The following is a 24,734-nucleotide window of genomic DNA, read 5'->3' as shown; positions in this document are numbered from 1 at the left end:
TGGGAAACAGGACATCTATAACCCTTGCAAACCTCATATTGTTGGAGGGATATGAATGTGAGCTTCTTACGAACAGATGATCCAAATTTAAGAGAAGATTTTAGAGGCCTGGAATGCATTGCCATCAGACCTAGTGAGGCTCTCCTCTTAGATGGACTCACAATAATCCATTCAGCATCACATTGCTTCTTCCACACAGAGAATTCCCGACGCCAATTCGGACCACCATGGCCCCATAGATGGAAAAGGCACTTAAAACTTGAGCATTTGAACGAGCGTAGGTCCAAAATATGAAAACCAACTTGCATGCACGACACTTTGAAGGAGAAAACCGAATCTGTCAGTTGAGAGGCGCGAAACTCAATGGCAGAACCCCCAATCACAGATTCTAGAGCTGCGGCGACCGTGTCATCAGAGAAACGGAACACATGGGGACCAAAAGAAACCACCATGATGAAGGAGCGGCGGTGCTTCATAGGGTGCACCGTAACCCCAGAATGGCGATAAACCTCCTCGGCGAAAGCCAAACCATGAGAAAAATCCAGATCCAACGTGGAACCACCCATGCACGCCGTGCACGACCACATGAGAGGGGGGGGGTCGGGAGGGTTCACCTGAGTAGTAGAGCGACGATAAGGGTGGATGCGCCGGCTAGAGCACTAGATCGCCATGGAGTCGTCGAGGTTGGAGGTGGGAGGTGGGAGTTGCCATCACCCGGAGATCCATGATATGTGTTTTTGGGCTTTGGTGGACTTGCCATGATCCAATTATGTTATCATTGTTGAGAGAACTTCACTAGTGAAAGTATGAACCCTAGGTCTTGTTTCCATGCATTGCAATACCGTTCATGCTCACTTCTACCATTTGTTACCTTGCTGTTTTTGTAACTTTGGATTACAAAAAACTATATCTGCCATCCATATTGCACTTGTATCACCATCTCTTCGCCGAACTAGTGCACCTATACAATTTACCATTGTATTGGGTGTGTTGGGGACACAAGAGACTCTTTGTTATTTGGTTGCAGGGTTGCTTGAGAGAGACCATCTTCATCCTACGCCTCCCACGGATTGATAAACCTTAGGTCACCCACTTGAGGGCAAATTGCTACTGTCCTACAAACCTCTGCACTTGGAGGCCCAACAACGTCTACAAGGAGAAGGTTGCGTAGTAGACATCAGCGCTCCATTCCTGCCGTCGCTGAGGTCGAGGAGCGACCTCACCGACGGGCACGAGCTCGCCATCGGCGTGCACCCGGTGTCTCCTTCCCCTGCTTCGGTCTACAGCAGGCTCTCTTCTGCAGATCGGCTACTTCCTCTCCAGCCTGCCTCCTCCTCCGATCGGCGACCCCTCTTCCTTCCCTAGATGAGCAGCCTCTCCTCTCCCTTCCCCTCGAGTAGATCGGCCTAGGGATCGTGGCATGTCTCTGTACGAAGAGGACGACGACAGGTCCTGCATGTATGCATGTGTTGCTATGATCAGTGTGGTGTGCTCGGTAGAGGTAGGTGCAGAGCAGAGGCTCTCCTCGTAGTAGCAGCGCGTAGCCTTAGAGGGTTCCCCCTCGCCATAGCAGAAGCAGTCAAGGAGACCAGCCCCGACAGCCTCTCTGTTGTCGCCGGCGTCTTTGCGTGTAGTGCAGAGCACCTGGTGCTCGTGGTAGTATACCTTATTGTAGTCCCTTTCTCTGTCGAGATCCCGTGCATAGCCTAGTGGTAGAGCAGTGTTTGTGTTGTTGACATGTCGTGCGTTCGATTCCCCCCCGACCCCCCTTTTGCATTTTAATTTCGGCACAGTGGCGTTGCAGCGGCAGGCAGTATATCCTGCTTAGCTATCCTTCTGTGTCGAGCGCGTTTGCAATAGCATAGTGGCTTGATGTTGGGTGTAGTTACCAGGGGATCCAGGGTTCGACCCCCCCCAAGACCTTTTATATTTTTTTGTTTCTTTCCTTGTTGTTTTGCATTGTTAGGCTTGCATAGATGTAGCGTGGTGATGTGTGAGTGTGGGTTTATTTTTGCTTGCCTCCAACAGCACGTGTGTGATGTTATTTTTGCTAGCAAGTAGTTTATGCTTGTGTATGTTATGTGGTGTATTTTATATGGCTACATGTGTAGGTATTATATGTGTAGGGATATGTAGTGTTGCGAGGTGTAGGCTTGAGGCATATACATGTTGTGCTTGTGCCCTTTGTTACATAAGTGTGTTTGTGTGTGTGTTGGATGGGTTCCCCCCTACATACCTTGTGAGTGTGCTTTGTAGTTGTTCATGTTAGGATGTGTGTGTATGATGTAGTGTGAGTGGTGTGTGTGTGTCCCACACATGCTCAAGGCATGTGGTGCCTTGATGAACTCATGTGCATGTGAGTGTAGGTAGTGTGTGTCGTCTAACTAGCATGAGTAGGAATGCATGTTTGTAGTGTATGTTGTGGTGTTGTTGTGCTTGATACATGTGAGTGTGTGGTGGTGTGCCAAGGCACATGGGTATGAGGTCTACCCCTCATATGCCCCATTGATGTTGTGGACATGTGCAAGAGCTTGTGTAGTTGTTGATCTAGTGATTTGCACATGTGATGATGCACTATTCACTATATATGATTCTATGTAGGTTTTCTTCTCTAGTTTGTGTCCATTTGTTCCAAGCAAGTGCATAGGTTTTATATATGTTTTTGGGGTAGAGTCATCCCAGGAATCCATTGGTGAAGTCAGTTTTGCCTTTGGAATATTTTCTGGAGATGACTTATTTCAGATTTGTTCTATGTTTGGAGCTTGGTCTCATGTGTTGTGGTGAGCCCAAAAGGTTGATTCCTTGTTGTGGCATTAGATGGTGACCCCCTCTACCACTTGTTGCTTTTGTTTCATGCTTAGGAATTCATATGTGCAAGTGGTGCCTAGTCAAAGTAATCATGTGGCTGAAATTCCAGATTAGTGAAAAAAATTGTGATTTTCACTAAGTCTGAGAATCTGCTTATATTTTCTTCTCCCGTTGTTGTGCTTGTAGAGATCCATGTGTTCTGATTCAGCCTTAGCTTTCAACTGGGAAGTTGTAGCTTTTATGTTTGCCTAGCACTTTGTAAATTTTCATTCCATTTGGAGTCCTGTAGATATTGTTTTGGGTGCTGTCAAAATGCTTCAAAGCATAAACAACTAGTGAGAATCTGGAATTTCCATGAAGTCCATGAAAACTGATATTTTTGGCCAAGTTAGCAGCTGTGTAACTTTCTGTGTGAAACTCCTTTGTGTGATATTTTTTGCTTGTTCTTGTAGTACTCTTGGATAGCTACTGCCACATATCTTATTTGGCATGTTTGGGTGGCTGTAGGTGCCTTACATGTAGCCCTCAAAAGGCTATGATGCTGTTTATGGCAGATTGTATAGTTTTGATGTTTTGATGCTTGTGAGTGCATAGATGATGGTGTGGTGTTATTCTTTGCACCACCCCATACATGTTTGTTTGTTTTATGTCTTGGCAACCTGGAAATACCAGAGTTATGCCATTGGAGTGTGTGGTGATGTATTTGGCACGTAGCACTACATTCGTTGTTTCGTTGTTTCCCGTTGATCCGTAGCTCCGTTTGTAATGTTCTTTATATGATTTTTGCATCGATTTCACGTGACGCATCTGATCATGTCATTCTCATGCATGTCAAGATGGCTTAGGGTGCAGTTCTGTCCAGGAAGATGTATTTACTTCTCATGCTTGTGCTAGTGAGTAGAATAGGGATGCATGCTCATATTCATCTCATGCATCATGTGCTTGTTGCATATTGAGGTGTTGTTGTTCATTGGATGCTATTTCTTTATGTTGGGTAGCACCGGGATCGGAGAACGAGTACGTGGATTCGGGAGAGTACGTGCAGGACGAACAAGAGCACTTCCAAGCTGAGGACATCACAGGCAAGATGATATGACCTTGATTCCATCTCTAGACTTGTTATGCTAGATTACGTTTCCCGTGTCATATGCTCGCTACCTACCACTGAAACAATTGCCTCCTGATATTGCCATGAAACCCAAACACTTATCCCTTCCTAGCAAATCTTGAAAGGCTAAGTAGGCTTTGGTCAGCTACTAATGTTAGCGTTGCTAGATGCAGGTGCTTTGTCTCATGTGATAACATGAGTTTGATATCATTATGTTAAATCTGTTATTTAATTAATGCACCTATATACTTGGTAAATAACAAAAGGCCTAGCCTTTTGCCGGGTGCTTTGTTCCGTTATTGCCGCCATAGTTACCGGCTACCGGTGTTTGACTCCATATTGATCGCTCCTAACACGTTCGGGGTTGTTATGGGGACCCCCTTGATAAATCGCGTAGTGTTAAGACTTGTCCGGCACGACCCAACCTTGGTGTTAGTTTGCTAATCACTTAATAATAATCTGCATAGGGAATGGCCTCCCCGAGGAATTTAATCAACAACCTGGGCCAGTGCTCCTAATGAGTGTTGGTCCAAACTAGAGCACTGTGCAGGACCAACTTAGGGCAACTTGAGAGATTTCTATCAGGCCACTCTACGCGTCGCTCATCTGTCGTGTCCTAAGACTAATATACACGGCTCTTATCAGGGTCGTCGACACGACGGGAGGTCATGCTAGTCTTGTCTTACCTTAGCGATATATCTTGCGTATAGGAATCTCGGTGAAGCTTTGGTTCTCCCGAGAGTTGATGTTTTCCTCTAAGGAATCCGACAAGATCACGAGATTCGTGATAGAGGATTACTTTACGGCCCGTGTACGTTTGTGATGGACTAGTTGGAGCACCCCTGCAGGGTTTAATCTTTCGGAAAGCCGTGCCCGCGGTTATGTGGCAACTTGGAATGTTTGTTAACACCCGGTAATAGATAACTTAAACATAAGCTAATAAAATTGCCAACTGTTGCGTAACCGTGACTGTCCCCTTTGAAGACCTCTCTTCGATCGGGAACACGGTGGGGTTATGGTTGACGTAAGTAGGTGTTCAGGATCACTTAGTGATCAGATAATCATCGGCCGCTAGAATAGACCACCTTCATATAAGTTCTACGTAAGTTAGTCACTATAAAGCTTAGGATGCTGCAACCTAAATAATCCACCTTCCAACCTAATAACTTGACTAGTTCTGGCACCGAGGTCATAGATTGCTGAGTCCCCGTGGCTCACAGATTCCTTCACAACACCAACAGGTTCAGGTACCCCCGAGAGAGGTGATCCCGACGGCACGCAGCTGGCGTGGCAGTACGATGAGGAGAACGACCGCCTGTACGTGAACTATCCAGAAGACTGAGGCGTGGTCGTGATCATGGGCAAGCTTGTAGGGTAGCATAATCATTTCTCATGTTTTGTAGTCCGTAGCGGAACTACCTTGTTTGGATGCGTGATGTACTCTGATATACTTATGAGATGACAATTGAATCCCTTATTGTCATTCTGTTATTATTATGTATGTGCTATGTTACCGTGCTTGCGAAACGCTTAGATGTGCTTCTTTCCAATTCGGGGCCTCGTTCCCCAAATTGGAAAGGACCGCATCTTAGTCGTTACAAGTTGGTAACCAGAGCCTTACGACCATAGGAGCCTTTTTGTGATCGTACTTGGCCGAGTCGAGTCTAGTAAAATGTTTTGAGTCTTAGTTATATCGGAGAGTAGGATTCTTTTTTCTCCTCTTACATGCTCTGGTGAGGTTCCCGACTTAGGAAATCTTAATTCTATTCCTCTTCTCGCTCAAAAAAAATTTAGGATCACGCGGGCATTTGTGAAATCTATATGATAACGATGTGACGGAGTTCTGTCTTGGTGCCTCCTGTCTGCCTTGATTTCTTCCGGGGAGTTGAGGTCCACGGGATTCTTGCGCACATTGCCATCATTCAGATTTCTGAGTATCTTAGAACGAAGGATGTTTGTTATTGCTTCAATACTAGTAGTGGCGAGATAACCCCAATGTCCCCAGTACTGGTGCAGATTGTTCGGGAGTACTGCCATACTTTGTATCGTTGTGATCACGAGGGTCTGTTGTAGATGAAGGTCCGAGATTCTGGTTGTGTGTTGACGGATGTGATACAGGTGACAGTTTAGTATAGGAGTTGTGTGATATTACTCCTTGTATCCGTGTACCACATTGCATGACCAGATATTTCGGGAATTCATAGGTGGGATATCAAGTAGTAACTTATAGGACAATCTTCCTACAGATGCATGATGTGAGGTTGGGATTCGATGTTCAGTGGGTATGTTTGTTCACGGTCGTCTTACAGCGGTTCTCATTGTGTCTTAAAGAGTCCTTGTAACTCGCTACGGCTCGGGAATACTTCGTAAGTCGTGTGCACTACCTTGCACAGTATGGCTACTGTAAATTTGAGCCCGTGCAATCTTATCCACAAAGATATCGGATGAAATCTCGATCATATGTTTGTTCCGAGCAGTTCTAGCTCATACTTATTTGCAGTGGTCTTAATCAGAATTTTGTCGACCGTCACTTTGAGGAAGCATTCTTAATATTTTGTTCGAGTGCAATTGCTATATTCCTGTTCAGATATTCATGTCATTTTGATTCAGCTATATCTTCAATTTATTTTGTGGGCTAATGTGGTGTCCGTCTTCAGGATGGCTCCACCAACTCGTCAGAATCCACGGCGTGAGGATGTGCCGCCACCACCTCCTCCTCCGGAGAATCCTCCGCCGCCGCCTCCTCCTGCTGAGGCTTGGCAAGCGGTGATGGCTGCTACTAATGCAAACACTCAGATGCTGCTACAGTTGTTGCAAGAGAGGGGTAATCAGCAGCAAGGCAATTTCCAGCATGGTGGCAATCAGTTTGCTAATCTGAGTCAGTTTCTGTCGAATCAGCCGAAGACTTTGTCACGCCCAAGATGCGACCCTATCCTCAATTTGGCACGAGGGCCTTGTCAGGGATAGAAGCGCATCTCGTCGTATCGCAAGAATGGATATCGTTACAAGTACATGTACTAAAAAGAAGAGATATATATATAGAATTGGCTTACACTCGCCACAAGCTACATCAGAGTCACAACAGTACAATACATAATCATCATGAATAAGAGCAGGGTCCGACTACGGACGAAAACAAACGAGAAAAGAAGAACGACGTCCATCCTTGCTATCCCACGCTGCTGGTCTGGAACCCATCCTAGATCGATAAAGAAGAAGAAGAAGCAACTCCAAATGAACAAACAACGCGCTCGCGTCAAGTAACCTTTACGTGTACCTACAACTCGTGTTGTAGTAATCTGTGAGCCACAGGGGACTCAGCAATCTCATTTCCAAAGGTATCAAGACTAGCAAAGCTTATTAGGTGAGGCATGGTTAAGTGGTGAGGTTGCAGCAGCGGCTAAGCATATATTTGGTGGCTAAACATACGAGTACAAGAATAAAGAGGGGGATGATCTACGTATAACGGACGTGACTACTGATGATCAAATGATTGATCCTGAACACCTACCTACGTCAGACATAACCCCACCGTGTCCTCGATCGGAGAAGGAACTCACGAAAGAGACAGTCATGGTTATGCACACAGTTGGCATATTTTAATTAAGTTAACTTCAAGTTATCTAGAACCAGTGTTAAACAAAGTTTCCATGTTGCCACATAACTGCGGGCACAACTTTCCGAAAAGATTTAACCCTGCAGGGGTGCTCCAACTAGTCCATCACAAATTACCACAAGCCGCATAGAAATCCTCAATCACGACACTCACGATCTCGTTGGATTCCTTAGTGGAAAACCTCAACTCTGAGATTACCCAAAGCATCATTGGAATCCCGATGCACAAGATATCTCATAAAAAGGTAAAACTAATCCAGCAAGGACGCCCGACGTGTCGACGATCCCGATAGGAGCCGCGTATCTCGTTGTCAGGACACGACGGATGAGCGAAGGTTACCACGCCAAATGCCGAGTTGCCTCGGGTAGCATTAAGAAGCTGCTCTGTTTTGGACCAACACTCATGAGGAGCACTGGCCCGGGGGTTGATTAAATTATCCTCGGGGTCCGGAAAGTCCCTATGCAATTTTATTAGGTGTTTAGACAAATGTAGTACCAAAGTTGGGCCTTGCCAGACCAGCTTTAATCTAAAACGAATTATAAAGGGGGTCCCCGTAACAACCCCGATCGTGTTAGGAGCGCTCATTTATGGAACATAACACCGGTAGCCAAAACTAAGGGGGCAAAGGTGGAACAAAACACCAGGCTAGAAAGGCTGAGCCTTCCACCTTTTACCAAGTATATAGGTCCATTAAATTAAATAGCATTTAATATGGTGATATAACAAGGAACCCATGCTTTCACATGGAAGTAACTGCACCTGCAACTAGCAACACTAAAACATGGTTAAGCAAGCGGTAACATAGCCATTCAGTGGTTTGCTAGGTTGAACAGGTTGAAGGTTTTCATGGCATTATTGAGAGGATGATATTTAACATGTGGTAGGCAACGAGAGATAACCGATAGAAACGGTAAAACTAGCATGGCAATGATAGTAATGGTATCTGGGGAAATGGTCATCTTGCCTGAGATCCCACTTGGAAGAAGACCGACTCCATGAAGCAGACGAACCGACGTAGTCGAACGGGTCCTCACATCCGACACGCTTGCGGAGCTCTATCGAGACGGGGGAAACCGGAAACAAGCATCAACACACGATATTCACCACAAGATGCACAACACAAAATGCAACCCACATATGATGCATGAGCAGCTGAATACAAGCAAGTCACGGCATATTAATTCACAACAACCAAATACTACACATGAAGTGAAGTTCAATATGCAACGAGTTGCATATTGACGAAACTCCACATATGAGTTATCTAGTTCTATCCCGATTAGGTACACGGCAATATTAAATGTGGTTACACATGGCAAGAGGTGAAGCGCAATTAAACTACCTATCTAGGCATTTTAAATGAGGTCGGAAATGACTTATAGCATCTCCGAAACGACCTCACATGTTAATTTACAATTCTGTCCAGATCTGAACTAACATGTTTAGTTAGTTGTTAAACAGCAAAACAAATAGGTTCACGTGATTCTACGCATTGTTACAAGCAAATTACACATAGAGAACATCTCCAACGGAGCTACGGATCAAAAGATACGGACACCGCAAGATATGATGGCATGAATGCAAAATGTGTACAACGACAGTCACGAGCACTTCAAAACATACAACCAGCAAGATAAAATGAAACTACACAAGATTCTAAGCAAGTTTCATATAGGACACGACCAAAACGGAGCTACGAATCAAAAACTACGATCTAAACAAGAAATCACTACAATCTGCCAAAATCAGCCACATAGCATTTTCTACGCCCCACAACTACGAGCTACAAAATCCCAACATGCTCAACCAAGGCATGAGGTGATAGAAGGCAAGAAGCACTACAACATACAACCAACAACACCTAGTATGGCATCAAGGATCACTAGGAAAAGAAGTCACAAAATGGCTTCTCACACACAGTTTCACACTTAGTGAAAATAACACTTCATGAAAGTGTAGTTTTCGATCTGAAGGCATATTGACAGCAGAAAACCATAAGCTACAGGTCTCCAAATGGCATGAAAAATTACAGCATGCTATAGATTCACAAAGTCTACAACTAACTCCAGTGCACCAACCTCAAAAGAGCTACAGATCACAAGGTAGAAGCAAGACAAGACAACAAGAAAATATAACAGATTCCAGACTTAGAAATATTTCGGCATCTCCAAAACATTACTATTTCCTAGCAAGTAAAGATCTACCAAAGCACACCTAAACATGGATTTCTATTGCAACTAAAAATACCAGGGGCTAGACTAAACATCAAAGATCAACTCTCTAGTTGACAACTCCTTCAAACGAAGCACGGAATAAATCCTATGAAAAATACAAGAGGGCAACATGACAAAATATCGCGTGAAATAACTTGCTCAAAAGCTAAAACTAATTGCACAGAAAAATCCTATGGATTTGTCTACCCCGAAAAGTTATAAAACATGTGGGGTTGCACAACAATAAACTCACCACACGTAAATGCGAGATTATGTCCTAAACACGGAAAATAAACTAGCGGCAAATCCCTACATGCAAAAATACGAATGACTATTCTAAAATACATGGAAAAGGGGTTCCTAAAACATGGACGTTTAACCTACGACATTCGGGCAAACCGGACACGCGCGAAAAATAAATACGGGATGCAAACATTATAGACAACACACGTTTCTAGGCATACGACACGCTAAACAACGTCAAACAAATATGCAAGTTATAAATTCGGATTCTACGCCAAATTCTACACCAAAACCATATGCTACACGCCTTGTTCCGACACACGGAATAAAAGATACGGACGTTTTAATATTTAGCTAATTCCTGGAAATAATATATTCTCGGAAAAAAATCCTAAGCTAAATGGGCCTAATAGTGGGCGCAACTTAGCTAAACAGTGCGCTGGGGCGGGGACATACCATGGGGTGCCTCTGGGCCAGTTGGAGGGGCTGGTGGAGCAAGCCGGCTCGAGGCTGGGCCTGGGGAGGCGCTGGGCCTCGGCTGGCGGAGCAGCTGGCCCCGCGGAAGAAGGCCCAAGAGGGCGCTGTGCAGGTCGGGCGGCCAGCGGCAGCCTCGCCTACCTCCCGTGCTCCTCCCGGGCAGGAGGCATGGCGGCGGCGGGGTGCAGCACAGGAACCGGCAGTGGGGCAAGGGGATGATAGATCCCGGCGGTGGCGGATGGATCCGGCCACCGTGGCTCCGTTCCCGATGGTGGCGACTTGAGGCGGCGGCCGGTGTGGGAGATCGATAGCGGCATAGCTCCGGTGAGGGAGGCGAACAGTTCCGCGGCGGCCGGCGAACTTGGCAGGCGAGCGGGGGCTTGCAGGGCGGCGGCGGAGGATCGGTCATGGCGGTGGCCGGCGGTGCTGGCGGCGAGGCACGACAGCTCGGGGCTCCTGCCTCGGGCACGGCTGCCATGGACGGGAGCCTCGGGAGCTCGGGGCAGAACGGGTGGCGGCCGGATGGGCTTCGGGTGGGCCCCGTGCGGGCTCAGGCGGGCCCGACGGCTGGGGGAGGAGAGAGAGGTGGGAGAGGCAGTTAGGGTTTCGGAGGTAGGTGGCGCGGATCCCGAGGTGGAGGAGGGGCTGTCTAAAAATGCACACGGGTCCTATTAATAGGCAAAGGGGGGCTAGGTTTAGCGAAATTTCGCCCCGGTTTCAACCGTGCAGTCCGATTCGGATAATTCCGAACACGGGAATGGTTACGAGGCCGTGTAGAGGGGATATCCGGAGACGAGAGGGAGAACGGGTGGCGCGGCAACGATATTTTAAACACCGAAAGACGTCCGATGATAGACCGAATACGGTGCCGCTACGGTCGACCGTTCGGGTACCAGACGGACTCCGATTGCGACGAAACTTGACAGGCGGCCTACCTATATTAAAATAAGACCGCGCGTCAAATTCCAACCCAATCAGAGAAAGTTTACACACACTTTTAAAAACAAGGTTTGACGATGCCGCGGGCGCGTGCGTGTGTGAACTCGCTGAGAACGAACAACGACGAGAACCGGCAACTAATAACGGATGCAACTTATGAAAACTTGCGGCAACGGAGATGCCGATTCAATGCAGATGATGTGCATGATGCGGTGATGATGCGACAAATAAAAATAGACACACGACGAAAACAGAATAAAGGGGGATCTTCTGGAACGTCGGTCTCGGGCTGTCACAACTCTCCTACACTACAAGACGATCTCGCCCCGAGATCCAAGAATGAAAGGGGGGGAGGATGAGAAAGAATAAGAGGTAAAAACTTACTCGCTTCTTTGACAACGAGTGAAACCAACGATCCTTAAAGGTTGCAAAGAGATGAGGAATGATATGAGAAAGAAGCAAGAATTCACGGAAAATTTCGGCAGCACTTCGGTAGGAAAATGGGACAAAAAATTCGATAAGATGGAAGAAATAGACAATATTCATAACAAACAACTAAATAGAACAAGGGAACACTATGATCTTGATAGAACAACATGATTGACCCAAAAGAGCAACAACACAATGCCTCCGGAACAATAGAATAGGAACTAGGCTCATACGGAGAAGAGAATGAAGAAAAGAATGACAACTATATCACAAATGAACTTGGCAAGCATCCTTGCATGAAGATTTGAACGGAGTTGTTGGAAAAAGACAACAACGAAAAGAACAAGATAGTAGTGGGCTTATGGAAACCTTTTCAAACTAATAAAGTGACAACCAGCCACTAACAGAGACAATGATTGATTGGGAAAAATAAGATATGAACAATTTCTTACACCAAGAGGATACATTGAGAACTTGGATTAGTGACAAGCACCATGATAGCAACAATCTATAGGAAAAGCTTTAGGTGAAATCCAGACCAAGATAGCTAAATGAAGAATCATGGGTTGAAAAATGTCTCATGATCATAGAATTGGTGGGTTTAATTATCTCATATTTGAAAGGAAAAGTCTTCGAGGCTCCTACACTAACAAGAATGCTATAATACCACCTCAAATGATCAAGGAGGAAGAATTGCACTTTGGAATGCAAGAGAAAGGGTACTTGAGGTTCTCCAGCAAGAATCTTGAAGAACACTTGAGAATGGATTGAAACCTTGATGAACCACCAAGAAGGACCTCCGTATACGAATGAATGATGCAAAGATATCAAGGTAGAAAAGAATAAGATTATGACCTTGCCAGGATTTAGATGAAGCCTCACAAATAGATACTTGATGGAAATTCGAACTTCGGAAAAGAAAGATAAGCACTTGTGAAAATAATTGATATCATGAGCCACTCCGGAAGAAGAGTTCAGATTACTATGAACAAGAATAAGAATTATGTTGTGCTTATCCTTCATCAAGTTTAATTGATGACAAGCAACGGATTTAGCATACCACTTATTGTTCTAGAAATGATTGAGGAGAGATATGAGCATAAACTAGAAGAATTGTTGCAAGAAACACCGGTGAGAATTGAAATGAATGAGGCAACCATGAATGAATGGAGATACATGAGAATGAAGAGATCATGAGCCACCTGAGAGAAAACTAGAACAAGGCACCACAATAATTGAGAGAAGAACGAAGAGACAACAACTGAGAAGAATTAGAGAACGAAAGCTGAAAGCTGAGAACGAAGAATCTTCTGAAATAATGGCCTTCGGAGGATCGAGAATGAAAAAAATTCAGAAAAGCACCGGATAGCAAGAAATGAATCACTCATGATTGAAAACAAATTCCAGATGATAACATGAAGTTGAAATGATGAATATCCAAGAGAATAGACCAAGATTTGAGAGAAACACTCCTTCAAATTTGCAAGCTGAGAATGATGATGAGGAACAACACCAAGAATAGATGAGACACTCCGGAATAAGAACAAGGAAAAGTTAATCCAATGACGAAAATAAATTTGCAACGATCTTGAAGAAGGAATATGACTCATGAAATACATACTTACATCATAGTTGAAAGAATTAAAGATCTCCGAAAAGATTACAAGAGCTATATAAGATCCTGGGGAAAAACATGTGGGTTATGGGCCCACTGAAAAGAAACCACCGTTGAAAAGATTGCTAAGAAAGAAAGATACTGCACTAGCACAATTGAAAACTTGATGAGGTTGAGTACCTTGAAATAATTGAAAGATTGAAAACCAGAACTTCTGAGACAACTTCAGCACTCCGGATAAAAAGAGAGGGTTGACAACAAGAAGACTTGATAAGAATTTCCAACATAGGAAAGAATTTAAAGGATGACAAGGACATGATGAACATGGATAACTGCATTGAATACACCGAAAAGATGACAAGATTTAATAAAGATGAACACGAAGCTCCTGAGAATCTTCACAATGAATCACCGGTTACGAAAGGAAGAAGAGATAGCGGAAGCCTCACTGAAAATAAAGGCACTTGGATGAAATCCAATCGCCGAAGAAAAGGGCGGGAGGGCGGGGAAAACAAAGACAACATGGGACAGTTGAGATGACTCCGGAAACAAATGAGAGATTGATCTTGCAAAATTGGAGAGGATTGAATTTACTTGGAGAGAGACACACCGGGTGGAAAAGAATTAACATGATGACTCCGGTCGACAAGAACTGATAAGACAACTGATTGAGAAAAAGAATTAGCGCTCACATAAAAATATGAGAACACGGATTAGGAAAGATCTGAAATCACCACTTGACACCGAAGCAACTCGAATTACCATATTCAACAAAACAAAAGGAGAGGCTTATGAAACAAGCCAGAACAAACTCATGAGAAAGATTTCGTCCGATATTATCGTGGACAGGATCTCACGGGCTCGAACCTTACAGTAGCCATCAAGTGCAAGGCAGTGCACCCGACATACGAAGTGTCCCCGAGTCGTAGCAAGCTACAAGGACTCTTTAAGACACAACGAGAACCGCTGTAAGACGATCGTCAACAAACGAATCCACTAGATGTCGAACCCCAACCTAACATCATGCATTTGTTGGAAGATTGTCCTATAAGTAACTACTTGAATTCCCACCTAAGAATTCCCGAAATATCTGGTCATGCAATCTGGTACATGGATACAAGGAGTAATATCACACAACTCCTATACTAACCCGTCACATGTATCACATCCGTCAACACATAACCAGAATCTCGGACCTTCATCTACAATAGACCCTGAAAGTGCGTTATATCGACTAGAGGGGGGTGAATAGGAGATTTTTAGAATTTCATCACTGAGGAAATTCGTTTTGAGGAAATTCCTCACTGATGACTAACTTACAGCGGAAACAGTAAAGGATCAGACGTGCAAACATTCACACCAGCAGTATTTCAGAGTGAAGAATGTGAAAACAGATTGCACAGTAAGCAGGCACGCAGAATACAGATGATGATTAACTATTGTGAAGAATTTGGGGTTGAGGAAATTCAGAGAAAGTCTTCAACAAATTCTTCAAACAATCACACTGAAAGTCATCAACACATAATACACAGAAAGTAAAGAGTTGAGGAATTAGAACCCGATTCTCACGGAAGACAGTCGTTGATGACCCAGTTCCAACTGGTGTGACACTTGTACATCTGGTTTGGAGCGGCTTGGTATTGAAACCAAAGGACACCCAGTCCCGGGACACACAGTCCCTACCGTATTCTCCTTGAGCTAAGGACACACAGTCCTCGCCCAACACTCGTGGTAAGTCTTCAGGGCAGACTTCCAAACCCTCACAAACTCGGTCACCCGGCGATCCACAATTGACTGCTGGATTGCTCTAGACCATGACACCTAACCGTCTGGAGGATGCACAGTCCTCAAAGGTAAAAGGCTTCAGTCCCAGACAAGAACAACTTCTTCAGTGATGCTCAATCACTAGGTTTGGTTTGTGGTTTCGGTGGGTGGTGTATTTCCTCACTGATGAATTACTCTCGAAGGCTCTGAGGAATTTGGGTTGCTCTTATGACAAGTGTCAGTATCTAACGGAGCATCCAACCGGCTAGTGGTTGTGGGGGTGGCTATTTATAGCCTGGGAGCATCCCGACATGATTTGACACTAATGCCCTTAAATAATATGACCGTTGGAGTGGATAAGACCAGTGACTTGGCGTAGTTATCGAAACGGTCGGGACCCTCAACTGTGAGAGTCCTCATGTCACTCATATTCCTCACTTGAGGCTTTTGGTAGGATTAGGCTTGGGTTGAGCATCATGAGGAAATCCATTCCATAGTGTTACTTTGACCCCCTTTAACAGTACGGTGTTCCTATTCATCAAATGCGAAGAAAGTAAAACAGAAAACGTAAATCTTCACGCTTCAATTTCTTCAGAATGATTCTCTTCAGGAACCACCGGTCTTCTCAATATCAGTATCTTCATGAGGAATATCAATTTCATCGCAGATTCCTCGCGATTCATTTCTTCAGCTTCAGACCAATTTCTTCAACTGAAGATATACATTTTTAGGGGTCGATATTCTTCAAATATCTCAAACTCCTCAATGACTTATAGATCCTGTGTATACTCACAAACACATTAGATACTTAACCTATAAGTCTTCAAACCACCAAAATCACTAAGGGGCACTAGATGCACTTACAATCTCCCCCTTTTTGGTGGTTGATGACAATTAGGTTAAGTCTTCAACAGGGATCAAAAATATGAAGTGTAAATACTCATTTGAGGAATTTGAAAACATGATTCAGAGAGACTCCCCCTAAAGATGTGCATACCTTGAGGATTTTGCTTTTATAGCAGATGCACATTGATGATTTATATCATGGAGATCTCCCCGTGAGTCTTGTAAATCATGCATACATATAACATATCATATGAAGAAAATGAAGATGCATGATGGCAAATGGTATCTGACGAATTCCAGCATGCGTGCATTAAAACTTGAGGAATAAGCATGCGAAGAAAAATGCTCAAAAGCGTCAGACTACCATCGGGCTTAAGTTACAACTCATTACATAAAAACTTCAGAAGAGCCAAGAGTTTGTAACTTAAATATAGTTCATAAGCCCCAAAAATATCCCGCTTGAAGACTAACTCTCGAGTTTCTCCCCCTTTGTCATCAAGTGACAAAAAGGGACAAACCGAGGACTAACGCCCGTGAAGACTTCATTTCTTGGCGGTTGATGAAGATCCTTGACGCTTCTTGGGGGTATTCTTCTTCCTTGGGCCGGTTGCTGTGTCGAGTTGTTCCTCATCAAATTTAGCGGTGCAGAATGAAGAGAAGGAGCTGTCTTCAAGGTCTGGCACTGGAATGGGCCTGAACTTCCTCTTGGGAGGCCACGACCAGTCAAAGTCCTGCTCAAAGTACATTTCTTCAAGCTCAGTCTGGGTCTTCAGATGTGCAAGTGTAGCCCAGGTGCGATCGAAAATCTCATGCAGATAGTGATGATTAATCTTCACAGAGTTCTGGGTTTCAGTGAGGGTTTTCACAATGGCACCAAACTGGTGTTTGACCCATTTGTGGTTGTGATCCACCTTCTGGTAAAGACTGAGGAGAAGCTCTCTGGTGGTTAGCATGCGAGGAGGAACAGGGCTTGCTGGACGAGTCTCAGTATCATCCCATGAAGAATATGCTTTGGGCTCTTTGAACTGGCCATCAAGGGGCCTGCTGCCTTCATCAATCATAGATTTTCCTTTTCCTTCGATGGGCTCGAAAGTCTTCTTGTTTACCCGGATAGGAGGCATATAACCCATGTGGTTTTGAAAATCAGCGTGGAAGTTGATGCCTGTCCTTGTCCTGATGAATCTCATGATCCATGGGGCATAAATCTTGTGACCATAGGGGCACATTGCATTGTCAGCCAAAGTCCTCAAGAAGAAATCATGGATATTGACAGGAATACCGTGAATGATGTTGAAGAGGATATTCTTCATGAGTCCTACAACATCTTCTTCATCGTCATGGCCTTTGATTGGCGCAAGCACACTGCACAGGATTCTGTAGACAGACCGTGGTGTGTACTTGAGCTCATGGACGAGGAATGTGGTTCTTGAGGGTTTTCCTGCAGCCAAAGGCTTCATGAGGACTTCCATCATTCCATTTGGCAGCTCACGCTCACCATAAAGCTTCACTGCCCCATCTGAAGGAATTGGTACGGGCAGTTCTCTGAGGAGTTCAGAAGCCGGAGCCTTGTAGTGAGTGTTTTGGGTCATCCAATCAAACACCCAAGTGTTGATGTCATCTGCATTGCCAGAGATGTGCAGAGTTGCATAGAACTGAAGAATAAGCTCACTATTCCAGTCTGATATGTCGGAGCACATAGGGACCAAACCTGCATCGTGGAGTACACTGAGGACTGGTTCCAGGCAGGGTATTGCTTCAAGCTCAACATGAGGAATGTGCCTGTGCTGGAATATCTTGTTGCAGCCACAGAGCACTGAGGAATAGTAGTTCATCTGAGTTCTTGTCCAAAGTTCAGATGCCTCATTTGAGGCTTGTCATAAGGATTCTCTCCGATGAAATACATGCGTTCTTCAAAGAAATCTTCTTTATGAAACTTTGGACGCTTGGAGAATGGCTGGCGCTGAACTGGCTTAAGATTCTGCTGAGGAATGGGAGGGGAAACAACCATGGCAGTCTCTGGGTTGAGCACAACGAATTCATTGTCTTGGGCGGGAACATTTTCTTCAGCATTTTCCTCAGGTTGAGGAATTTCATGAGCTGGTACTTCTTGCTCTGGCTGAGCTTCAGGCTGAGGAATTTCTGCTTCTTTCTCAGCTTGAGGAGTTGGGTCAGCCTGTTCAGAATGAGGAGTCTGCTCAGAATGTGCATTTTCCTTAGCTTGTTTTTCTTCAGCTGGCTTTGAGGCAGAAGCAGTTTCATCAGCTGCTGCAGCTGAAGCTTGAGTTGTCTCTGTTTGAGGAACAAGAGGTTTAGGACTGTCATCAATCTGGATTTCCTCATCAGTGTGTTCCTCAGAGGCGACATCCTTCATTTCCTCATCAGCCCTTGTAGTTGGGTCATCAATGACGACCATCTCATATGAAGGGGCGACATTCAGAGGTACTGGATCCAGAGGAGCAGTTTCTTCAGTTTCTTTGAGGCGCTTTGCCTCTGTCATTTCTACTGCTGAGGAGGATTTTCTCTTCTTTGCTTCCATCTCAGCAGCTCTTGTCTTCTTTGCGTCTGATGCAGACGGGATTATCTTCTTCACCTTTGAAGCTTTTGGTGAAGGTGTTCTTTCTACAGATTCTTCAGCTGGTAGTGAGGAACCAGCTGGAACAGAGTCACCAGCCTACTTTGATGAAGCAGCTGGATCAGGAGCAGTCTCTTCAGTGGTTGCAATTTCCTCAGTTGCAGTCTCCGTGATGATTTCTTCAATGGCCGGTTCATCAGCACGGCGCTCTTGGTGTTCTTCCTCAGCTTGAGGAGTTTCCTCCTCATCAGGAGATGCATCTGCTGGCTGCTCAACCAGGGGCTAAGGAGTTGGTGCTGGTTGTGCGGTTCTTTTGTTGTAGTCATCAACAACACTAGTGGCTAGCTTGATGAAATTGCGCTTGATGCTTTTGCGATCTGACATTTTGTCACACTTGTCAGTCAAGACTTGCAGCTCTGCCTGGGTTGACACCAGTGCATCAGGAGTCAGCTTGAGGAGATTCTGCCTGAGGAATTTCTCCTTTTTGGCCTTTGCAACCTTTGCCTGCCTGGCCTGCTGTTCCTTCCACTTGGCTTCATTTATGAAGGTGGCCACCATGTGGCTGATGCCAGGAGGAAGTTTCAAATCATCAATGGGCGTGTTTGGGTCATCATACCATATATTGATGTAGTCGAGGAGGACCTTGGGGGTCCATGGCCAGAGGAATAGAACTGCCTCATGCTTGTGCTACCCGTTCTTGCTTGTTCCTGATGATGGCTTGCAGAGTTTCATCATCATAATCATCACTTCCCTCTGATGCAGACGGGACTGCGATGATTTTGCTGGGGCTGGGCAGAGGTGCAGGTTGAGCAGTTGTCAAAGTCTTCGCAAGTGGTGTTGAAGACTTTGTCTCCGAGCTAGTTGCAGCTGGGAGTGAGGAGCTGGAGCTGGCAGTCGTAGGCTTCACGACATGCTTCTGTACTGGTTTTAGTTGAGGCTTTGGAGGTGGAGCTGAGGATTTTGGTGCAGAGGAGATTGGTGCTGAGGGTTTTGGCGCTGATGGTTTTGGTGTTGAAGGTTTTGGAACTGAGGATTTTGGAGCTGAGGGTTTTGTGGCAGAAGCCTGAACAGACTTCTCTTGAGGCTTTGGAGCCCTTTGCTTTGTTGGCACAGACTGCGTGTGAGGAATTTCTGAGCCTGAGGTTTCTACCGCTAAGGAATTAGCAGCACCAGAGGCAGCAGCTCAGGATTCATTGAATTTCCTCACTGCAGCTTCAGCTTGCTTCTTGAGCTTGGCCAGATGCCTTTCTTTCTCATGTGGGTAGTCATCAATTGTCATAAGACTTGAGGGATGTGCTACTTGATGATCCTCAAGTGGGGCCCTTCTGCCAGGAGGCTTCAAAGCGAATTTCTTCGCATATTTTGGAGTCACAAACTTGTACTCCTTCCATTCCTTCGCCCATCTGTGTTCAATCTTCTGCAGCCTAATCTTTCTCTTGGCCATTGTCTCAGGTTCTTCATCAGGCGTACAATAGTCCAAGTATATGTCCTCAGGAATATCAGCAGCTGTGTTCTGCTCCAGTTTCTTTCCTCCCTTCTGTTTTCTCTCTTCCTCCATTTTCTTCAGTCGAGGAATTTGCTGATGATTTTGAACTCTTGAGGATTCTGATGAGCCTTGAAGAGTTTCTTCCAGAAACGCTACAAATGAGTTAATGTGATGAGAACTGAGAGATTCATCAGCTCACATGTGTGTACCTGTGAACAGAGTATAGTTGCGAGGAATTTGGAGAGGTCATATGCGTTCTCAGATTTGTAGAAAGTGAAAAAGTTTGATAGTTTGAGGAATATAACCAGTGGTTGAGGAATTTGCCTAAGCATACTGTTCTTGGGTTCCAGAGTTGTACAGATCCGAAAATTCGCACAAGTGAGGAATCTCATGAAAATCTTAGATGCTTAGCTAGTTCATCAATGATTGCGGTGATAGGTAGTGTTTGAGGAATCATGTGCGCATCGTATCTTGAGGAAAAACAGATTTCACATAGAAGAGGTAAAATTTCAGATCTAATCTGCTGTAAAAATGGGATATATTTACCCTGGAAGGTGCGAACGAAGAACACAGAGAGTAGTGTTGGAGAGGCTCTTCGATCGAGTGTCCAATGCACCCTAACTTGGCGGCAGAGGACGTCGACGGCGGCGGCGGACATAGATGGTCCGACTCCGGCGTGATCCTGGCGACGAAAAGGTCGAGGCAGTGAAGCTCTTCCTCACCGGCGACAAGACTACCAGCGGTCGCGCTAGGGTTCGGTGGAGTGTGCTGTGGCAGGAGAGCGATGAGGCGAAGAAGAGGATACCGAGGGGGATAAGGACATATTTATAGCTCGAAAGTTACTATTTGGCGCGAAAGTTTCGGACCAAATAGCCCCTGCCTCTATGTCTCCGCAGGACACGTGTAGCTCCCGTACGATGCGGTGGAGATAGTGGTTATCCGATCGTGGGAAGTGGGGGTTCAGTTACTGTGCCTTTAAAGACAACAATTTTTGAAGATTTGAGGATTTTCGTTACAAAATCATCAGCTGACAAGGATGCAGTGAGGATTTTGAACAAAGTTTCAAGTAGAACGCATATGAAGAATTGAATAGACTGGATAAGTATAGCATAGAGGGAAAGTAGGGTCCGATCACATTCACTTAGCAGAAACATCAACTTGAAGAAATAGCAATAAGTGAATGCTGTTGAGGACTAGAAATCTCAGTCTACCTAGGCAAATGAAAGTCATCAAGTGTTTTTGAAGATTTTGTAATAGATCATCACAATGAAGAATAACTGTTTTGAAGAAAAATGCATTGTGAGGAAATTGATCATTTGAAGAAAATCAACATGAGGAATTTCACATTGGGCGGTGGCGTTACCCACCATATAAGAATGTTGATTGCAGACGCCGCGTACAATTGTCGTAGGGCCCTGAGAATCAATTTCTTCGTTAATTTCTTCACATTCAGAGTGAATTTCTTCATGAGTTGAAGAAAATCGTTTCATCATGTGTTGCACATCTAAGTCATCAACTTTGCATAAGTGTTAGGATGTGTGCACGTTTTTACAAAAAATTTGAAGACTCTAAGATATTTAGCTCACACCCCAACTTGCAAAACCTTTTCTCATCCAAGGGCTTAGTGAAGATATCTGCCAGTTGATCATCAGTCTTCACATGGTCGATGAGGATATTTCCCTTGAGGACATGGTCCCGAAGAAAATGATGACGAATCTGGATGTGCTTGGTCTTCGAGTGCTGTACTGGGTTGTAGGCAATCTTGATAGCACTCTCATTGTCACAGTAGAGAGGCACATTCTTCATGTTGATGTCGTAGTCCTTGAGGGTTTGCTTCATCCATAGCAATTGAGCACAGCAAGAACCAGCAGCAATGTACTCAGCTTCGGCAGTGAAGAGTGATACGCAGTTCTGCTTCTTTGAGGACCAGCAAACTAGTGATCTTCCGAGGAAATGACATGTGCCAGAAGTTGACTTGCGATCCACACGGTCACCAGCATAGTCTGAATCAGAATATCCTACCAGATGAAGATTGGAGCCCTTGGGATACCATAATCCTAGTGTTGGTGTGTGAGCTAAGTATCGAAGAATATGTTTCACAGCCTTATGGTGTGATTCCTTCGGTTTTGCTTGAAAACGTGCACACATGCAAACACTAAGCGTTATATCTGGCCTAGATGCACATAGATACAATAAGGAGCCAATCATAGAATGGTATACCTGCTGATCGAAATCTTTACCATTTTCATCAGTGCCAAGGTGGTCGTTGTTAGGCATTGGAGTCTTGGCACCTTTGCATTCGTGCATGTCGAATTTCCTATGAACATCCTTGAGGTATGTGACAGCCCGAGACCGACGTTCCAGAAGATTCCCCCCTTTATTCCGTTTCCGTCGTGTGTTTAGTTTTTATTCGTTGCATCGTCATGTAGTTGCATCATCGCATCATGCATGGCATCATGTCATCGGTGTCTTGTCGGTGTTGCTTGTTGCTCCGTGTGGTTAGGCGTTAGTGCTTCGTGAGTGACGTTGTTTTGTTGGAGTGATGAGAGAGGGAGCGTGAGAACCACCGCTAAACCCCGTACCGCCGACCTAAACCTTCTCCCCTTCTCTCCTCTCTCATTTCGTTTTTGTGGTTTTGCCAAAGTCTTCGTTTAAAAACCCCTATTTAAAAGGGTGCGTCTTCTTCTTTTCAATAAAAGTCTCTTTTCAATAAAAGTCCTTTTATTAAATGTAGGGGCAACCCTTAGGTTTTATTTTAACTCTCCGTTTGTCTTATTTTAAAACCCTCCCATTTTATTTCTCTTTTAAAAGGCTTTTATTTATCCTTTAAATAAATAGGTTTTATTTAATCCTTTAAAAGGGGTTATTTTATTTTTCTTGTTAAAAGAGTTTTAATTTAATTCTTCAAAAGGGTGTTGATTTTTAAATCTTAAAAGGGTTTTGGTTTTTTTTTTAATTCTTTTAAGAAGGGTTTTATTTTAAATCTTAAAAGGGTTTCATTTTATTTGTTTAAGAAAAAGCCCAAACTATTTATAGTTGGGGTTTGTTTTAAAGGGGTAAAAGACACTATTTTTAGTTTGTTTTTATTTCGTTGGAAAAGATCTTTCTTATTGACAGATTTCTGTTTTAAGGGTCTTTTTCAAAAAAAACATCAGGGGGAGGGAGCGAGCCTAGCCGGCCAGGCCCAGCTCCCCCCGTGACCTAGCCCGCATCCCTCGCCAGCCTCCTCTCCCTCGCCTCGTTCCCATGCCCCTCCTTCTCCCGCGTCGCGCCGCCGCCTTGTCCTCCCGTCGCCGGCTCCCGAGCACGCCGCCCCCTGTGCCCGAGTCCCTCTGCTGGCGCCACCCACCTCCAGGCCGCCCTGCCGCCGACTTGCCGCCGCGCCATGGCCTTGTCCGCGGCCTCCCGTCGTCCTGCCCGAGCTGCGCCGCCACCTCCTCCTCCCCCGTGCTGCGCCTGCCGCCGTGCCCATGCTGCTCGCCCCTCTGCTCCTCCTCTTCCCCGAGACCGTGCCGCCGCCCAGCGCCCCTGCGACCTGGCCTCCCCTGCTCGAGCGCCGCGCCGGCAGCCCGCGCCAGCAGCCCCGCGCCTTCCGTCCGTCGCCGCGCCCCTCTCGCCCCAGCGCCGGCCTCCTCTCTGCTCCGTCAGCCCCGCGCCGCCGCCTGCCACAACTGCCCAGTTCGTCGCCTCCGTGCTCGCTGCACCGCCCCGCCTCGCTGTTCGCCCCGCCGCCGGGTCGCCCTGCTGCCGCATGCCGAGCCGCCCTTCCAAGCCCGGCCTCCTGCTTGCTGCTCGCCGGCGCCGCCCTAGCTCTCGTTGGCTTGCTGTTGCTCTCGCGTGATGTAGTGTGCTGCCGTTGTTGCTCCGTGTTGCCGAGATGTTGCTGCTGCCGTGCGTTGTTGCTGTCAAGTGTTGCTGTTGTGCCCGCGATAGCTGTCGTTGCCTGCCCTCCTGTGTAGTCGCTGTAGATAGCTGCTGCCTGATGCGTGCTGCATCGCTGCTGCTTTGCTAGGTGCCGCCAGCTAGCTGGTATTGTTGCCGTGGCCGATTGTTGCTGCCCTTACCGATAGCTGTCGTTGCCAGTGCTGTTGCGAGTTGTCCTGTTGCTGTTAGTTGCAAGCTAGCTTGCTCTTGCTGCCGTTAGCTTGCATGTAGTTGTTGTTGTCGTGCTTGCACCACTGCCGTGCGATTGCTGTTGTAGCTGGCTTTGCTGTTGCTAGTTTGCATTGCTGCTAGTGGTAGGTTGCTGCATGCTAGTGCTAGTTGCTGTGCTAGACTGCCGTTTTGCTCTGTTGCACCGCTTGCCGTGGTTGCTAGCTACTTTACTAGTGCCGTAGGTTGCGGCTTGGTTGCCGTGCTTCTTGCCGATGCCTGCCGGTGCCGATGCATTTGCTGTGGTGCCCCATGCGTCGCCGCGTGCGCCGTTCCCCTCCCCGTGGAACCGACAAGATCGGCGAGTACCACGACGCCCCGACGACCCCCGGACATCCACGGATTCGTGAACGACTACCGACGCCGAAGACCGTCTGCCGACGCCGAGAGTACGACTACCGTCGACGAGACCGTGTACCACTACTTCAACCACCGGCGCGTGTACGACTACTTCCACGACGACCAC

This window comes from Hordeum vulgare, chromosome 1H (assembly GCF_904849725.1).
Source record: "Hordeum vulgare subsp. vulgare chromosome 1H, MorexV3_pseudomolecules_assembly, whole genome shotgun sequence".
In the NCBI taxonomy this organism is placed as follows: Eukaryota; Viridiplantae; Streptophyta; class Magnoliopsida; order Poales; family Poaceae; genus Hordeum; species Hordeum vulgare.
This window is presented reverse-complemented; position numbering follows the sequence as displayed.